Below are 6,513 nucleotides of genomic sequence, written 5' to 3'. Positions count from 1 at the left end.
AAAAAAGATTGTTAAAAATCATTTTAGATGAAACTGAGAAATCGATAAAATAAAAACAAAAAAATCAAAGGAGGAAGTGGAAACTTCATAAAGACAAAATTAAAAAATTAAAGCCTAGAGAGTCTTGTAAATAGAACAGTATGAAAGGGGAAGGAAGTTAGATTAAAATAACTAAAATCAAAACCATAAACTTTCAGAATTTATACCATGGCTGCTGAAAGCACACACTTTAGTTATGAAAATTATAACTAGAAAAATTTTCCTCTGGCTAAGTTCCATTAAATGACACTTTTCCCCAATAAATTTCAGTAAATTTTGTCCAGCACTTTCACACCTGGAGAATTTTGTCAATAAGAGAAAGTGAAGAACATAGTTGAAATAATTTTCATCCCTAAATTTTAACATGGTTAATGTGGAGTTTGGCTTTATTATCGCAGGCAGCTAAAACATTGTTTTGCTAGTTAACCAAAAAGAGAAATAATTTCCACCTATCTTTTGTTCATGATATTTTTTTCTGCCTATGATCAGTGTTTCAACTTCGTATTTTCATTTGTTAAATCCCACTTCAATATTTCCTCTCTGAAGCCTTCCTGAAATAGTAAGTAATAATTTTTTAAAATTTAATTTCATTCATTCATTCATTCTCCTTCTCTACTAATGTAATCCTCCTCTGGCTTCTTGTGGCATTTTGATTTTACCTGTCCCATGGTACTTAATATATTTTATTATATACTACAATTATTTTATAATCTCTATTATTAGAAAAATTTGTACATCCCATTGCTAAATTAGAAACTCCTTGAGGCAAAATTGTATTTTAGTCACCTTAATATTCTATGAAATAACTCTCTTGCACATAGCAGAAATTCAACAAATAATGGAGGATTGAGTCACATTAAAGCCCAGTGGATGGAGCATAGGACAAAATTAAGAAGACCTAATTTAAATCTGATCTCTGAGACTTCTTAGCTGTGTGACCCTGGGCAAATCATTTAACCCTGTTTACCTAAGTTTCCTCATTTGTAAAATGATTTGGAGAAGAAAATAGCAAACTATCCCAGTGTCTTTGCCAAGAAATTCCACAAAAAAGGATCATGAAGAATCAGATAAGACTGAAATGAAAACAAGAAAAGTAATTTAGCCAGGCTCTCCACAAGGTGGTTCTAAGCTCCCTCGTCACTCTGCCGTTATATTTGTTGCTGTTGATGATGTTGTTCTGGACCTGTGATCCTATCAGTGCAGGGAATAGTTAGTATATCAACTACTTCTCTAATTTAGTTTTAGTTTTTGGAAATCACGTGAGGCACTGACAGTTTTATTAAGTTGTTCATGGTCACAGAACCAAAATACATCAGAGACATGCCTTGAACTCAGTTCTTCCTTATTCCAAGGCCTTCTGATCCTCCCTCTATTCTTCTGTTACTTCTCAGATAACTTTGTAATTCAATTAATTAAAATGTTGCTTCACTTTCAGAAAGATAGAGTATTACTTGAAGAAAAAAATATGCTTTTTTCATCACTTAACATTATAACAAACTTTAAAATCAGAAAGTTTTTAATAGTTCTCAATGAATTAATTAGCAGGTATTTATCTATAGTATTATATACTGTAGGTTTCATTTACATATATTTTGATAGTTGAATGATTCTTTCAAGGTGCATACTCTTTATACCAATGCTAATGATAACTTGTTTATTCCTGTTTACTCTGTACAATCTTTCCTGTAGCACTTTTTTTTGGGGGGGGGCGGTTGAGGGGACTGCAGGTATTTGTTTGTACTCCATTGAAGTTTTTTTCTAAAGCTCTGAACCTCTCTTCTGTGATGAAGTGGGTAGAGCACAGGGCCCTCAATTTCTTCATCATAATAATAGTAACTAGTTCCCATAATTGTTGTGAAAATTAAATGAGATAACATTTATATCCCTCTTGGCTTAGTATGTGTCACATTGTTGTTCAATTATTTTTCAGTCACATACAACCATTTATTATTATTTATTTTTATCGGATTTTATTGGCAAAAATACTGAAGTGGTTTGCCATTTCCTGACTCTAAACTCAGAATTCTATCCACTGCATGATTTTGCTGCTTTGACATATGTAAGTGCCATATAAATGGGAACTATTATGATTATTTTAAAGCAAGAAAGACCTGAGTTGGAATTTTGCCTCAAAAACAAGCTATATGAAGCCAGGCAAGTCATTTAACTACACAGTCACACTCTATTCATCTATAAATAGTTTCTACCTCACAGGATTGTTAAGATTTATAAAAATATTTTTAATATTTTAAAATAATAATATTATAAAGTACTTTCTAAACCTTACATCATTATATAAATATTATCTATTGGGTACATATTATGACCAATTCACTTAACTTTTTAGTCACATGCATTCTTGAAAAAGAATTTAGCACCACTTTTCCTACAGAAGTCATTCTTGATACCATTATATATCTAATTTAAATGAGCTATACAATATATTTTCTTTTTTTCTCTTAATAGTATCTTATTTTTCCAAGTATATTTTCAACATTCATTTTTGCAACATTTTATGTTCCAAATTTTTTCTCCCTTCCTCCTTTACCTCCTCCTTCTCCAAGACAACAAGCAATCTGATAAAGTATGGTATGTATGTATAATATTTTTTTTATTCTTTCTTTATGCATGGGTAATTTTACAGCATGGACAATTTCCAAACCTTTTGTCCCAATTTTTCCCTTCCTTCCCCCCATCCCCTCCCCCCAATGGCAGGTTGATCAATACATGTTAAGTATGTTAAAGTATAAATTAAATACACTATAAGCACACATGGCCTAACAGTTATTTTGCTGTACAAAAAAGAATCGGAGTTTGAAATAGTATACTATTAGCCTGTGAAGGAAATCAAAAATGAAGGCAGACAAAAATATTAGGGATTGGGAATTCTATGTAATGGTTCTTAGTCATCTCCCAGAGATCTTTCGCTGGGTATAGCTGGTTCAATTCATTACTGCTCTATTGGAGCTGATTTGGTTCATCTCATTGTTGAAGAGGGCCACGTCCATCAGAATTGATCATCAAATAGTATTGTTGTTGAAGTATATAATGATCTTCTGGTCCTGCTCATTTCACTCAGCATCAGCTCATGTAAGTCTCTCCAGGCCTTTCTGAAATCCTCCTTCTGGTCATTTCTTACCGAACAATAATATTCCATAATATTCATATACCACAATTTATTCAGCCATTCTCCAATTGATGGGCATCCGCTCAGTTTCCAGTTTCTGGCCGTATGTATATTATTTTAAAACATATTTCCACATTTGTCATGTTGTACAAAAAAAAAAAGATCAAAAATGGAAAAAAGGAGGGAGCAACTTGATGGTGCAATAGAGAGAGGGCTCTATCTATCTCAAAGTCAGGAGGACAGCTTTAGACTAAACACAACACTCACTATTGGGTAAATCACTTAATCCAAATTGCCTGGTCAAAAACAAAAAGGAAACCAAAACAAACCAAAACAAACAACCAAAAACAACAACAACAATACCCCAAGAGAATAAGCAAACTTAAAAAAAAAAAAAATGAAAATACTATGCTTTAATTCACATTCAGTTTCCATAGTTCATTTTCTGAATACAGGAAGGCATTTTCCATCCCAAGTCTATTGGAATTGTCTTGGATCACAGCACATATAATATTTTTTCAGTGTCTGCATCAAAATTATGATTTTTGATCAATAAAATGAAAGCTGTGTAAGACACAATCATTTTGGAATTATAATTGTTGGTCAGTTATTTTTTAGTCTTGTCCTACTCTTTGTGACCCCATTTGAGGTTTTCTTGGCAAAGTCACTGGAGCGGTTTGCCATTTCTTTCTTCAGATAATTTTGCAAATGAAGAAATTGAGGCAAATGGGTTTAATTGATTTGTCCAGGGTCTGCAACTTGATTTGAACTCAAGAAAAAGAGCTCTATCCATTATGATGCCTAGCTGCCCCTTAGGATTTTATAGTCAAGCCAAATTTTTAGCCTGAGTATTGTATTTTATAGATTGATTTCACTTTATTCACCAGACTTAATGCCATATGATTCTGAATATTTCCAAAAAATGAAAAGCAATCTTTTTTGCTCATGCCATTCCCACCCCCTAGAGCATTCTCCTCATCGTCTGCATCTACTGAAACTTTTGGTTGGGGCATATAACACCTTGATGAAATAGGTGAATGACAATCATTCTGTAAAAGAAGCTGAGGCACACAGAAGTTAAATAATTTGTCCAGTGTAACTGTAATTAGAACTAGAACTCGCAGTCCTCAGAATCTAGCACGTTTGACTGAGCTAAGATGTTTATTAATATAAAAAAAAGATATATGGGCATATATACATTAGTAAGTATATACACACACTTAGACATGTATACACATATAAAAATTCTGACTTACCTCCTAATCCCTTTTGTCTATATTTCAAACTTATATACTACCTTTTCAGAGTGATATCTTTTAAAACTAACTCACTGTATTTAATAAATATTAGTGTTCTGTACTACATTTCTGGGGCTCAATAGTATAATGGAAAGACTCCAGTACTTGACATTAAGACTGATTTCTATCTAGCCCAAATACTAAGTAATTGTGTGATTCTTGGCAAGTTGCTTAATTTTTACAGAACTAAATTTGCTCTTCTGTAAAATGCAAGAGTTGTATCACATCATACTAAGGTACCTCCAACTCTAACATACTATGATTTTATAAACTTATGAGAAGCTAAATATGTTAAAGTAATGCCCTAGAAGGTAAGTAGAAATCCAAATAACATGCAAAGCAAGATAACTGCAAACAGAGACAACTCTATTATTTCACTCTTCACTCTATGATTGTGAAAACTGGCAAATATAATGAACAGCAAATGTTGAAGCTCATGTTGGAAAGCATGTATATTAGATCATTATTGGTAGAGATGTAAATTGGTTCAGCTAGTATGAATATATTTTGAAAATGTACAAGAAAAATTCCTAAACTGCCCATACTCCTTGATCCAATGAACTCATTACTGATTGTATTCCCTAAAGATCTCCTGAAGAAGCAATAAAGATCCAGTAGACACCAGACTCGTCAGAGTAGCACTCTTTGTGGTATTAAGGAGTTGGAAACAAAGTGGATGTCCACAGATTATGTTTTGCATTTGGAGAAGTTTTCAAGTTTTCTTCTGACTTTAAAATTCTGGGTAGGATAGGAAATGATGTAAAATTAAATTAGTAGGATCAAGAGATTGAAAAATATTTCTTTCTTCATTGAAGAGAACCATAATTACTAGGAGAGAATGTTGTCTACATTGCCACTAGTGAAGAAGGGTCATTTTTTTCTTCCCCAGAAATAATTATTATATAACAAAAGGTATTAACAAAATTATTTTTAATATTGGAAAAATGTAAAAATAATATATGTTCTCAACATTTCTCTTTCTCCTACTCTATCCACTCCTTAGACCAAAAATGTCAAAGGGATTCAATTACTCTAATTTCATTGTTTCATAAAAACTAATAGTCATCTATAGGGACTGAACTGGTGATATTATTGATGCAGAGATTCCCAAAGGAGGAAATCCAATATATGAAAGCAATTCAGTACCTTTTCTGCAACTAAGTATTGGAGAGTTGCCTAGAGCATTGAGAAGTTAAGTGACTTGCCTAGAATTGAACAAGCCAGGATGTTCCAAAGATGAGACTTGAACTCAGATCTTCCTAATTTCAAAAGTTGTTCTCAAGCATAAATATGAAGACATAAAGAATTTGTTGATGTTATGCCAATTAAATGAATAGCATCCTAATTGATATAGCAGCTCCTGCCAATGACAAATAATTCTGTAGAGCAATTATGTCACTCATCGCTACAGCATACAATCCCTGAAGACTAGAGTAGCCCCAACACAATACTTCATTATAGAATTAGACCGGATGAGGGGTGGGGTGGTATTGAGAAGCTTCTGTTAGGGGAAATAACAGAGGGCTTTTAACTCCCTTTGGTAGGGTCAGAAGACATAAGAAGAATGGATTTTACTTTTTTCAGTTTGGGGATCACAGTACATCTGGTACTTTGGATAAGAAAACCAAAACTGTGTACACTAGCTGCCTAAAAATGTGACCAGTATTAAGATTCCCCAGGTTTAGATACTATGGAAAATTTAATTTGAAAGAAAACAATTTTGGAAGTCTGGCAATTAGATGCAGCAGCAAGTATTTTAGAAATAAAGAAAAAAATCCATCTCCTTAACTTGTAGAAAAAATAAGACAAAATTCAGACACAATCACAAACCGACCATTACTATAGTAAAAATAAAATCAGTCACTTTAAAATCGAGCTAGAGGACACTCATCCAGGGCCATCCTCTGTCCTGCCAGTGAAATCGGAGAAACTTTTTGCTGATGTTATCCAGGCCACCGTGAGAACCAGCACCAGCCAGAGGGGAAAAGGTTTCTACTGTGTAGGAAGACGCGGGAGGATTTTGGCAATGATTGATGGGAAAGATAGGAA

The sequence above is a fragment of the Sarcophilus harrisii genome, chromosome 3 (assembly GCF_902635505.1).
Source record: "Sarcophilus harrisii chromosome 3, mSarHar1.11, whole genome shotgun sequence".
In the NCBI taxonomy this organism is placed as follows: Eukaryota; Metazoa; Chordata; class Mammalia; order Dasyuromorphia; family Dasyuridae; genus Sarcophilus; species Sarcophilus harrisii.
This window is presented reverse-complemented; position numbering follows the sequence as displayed.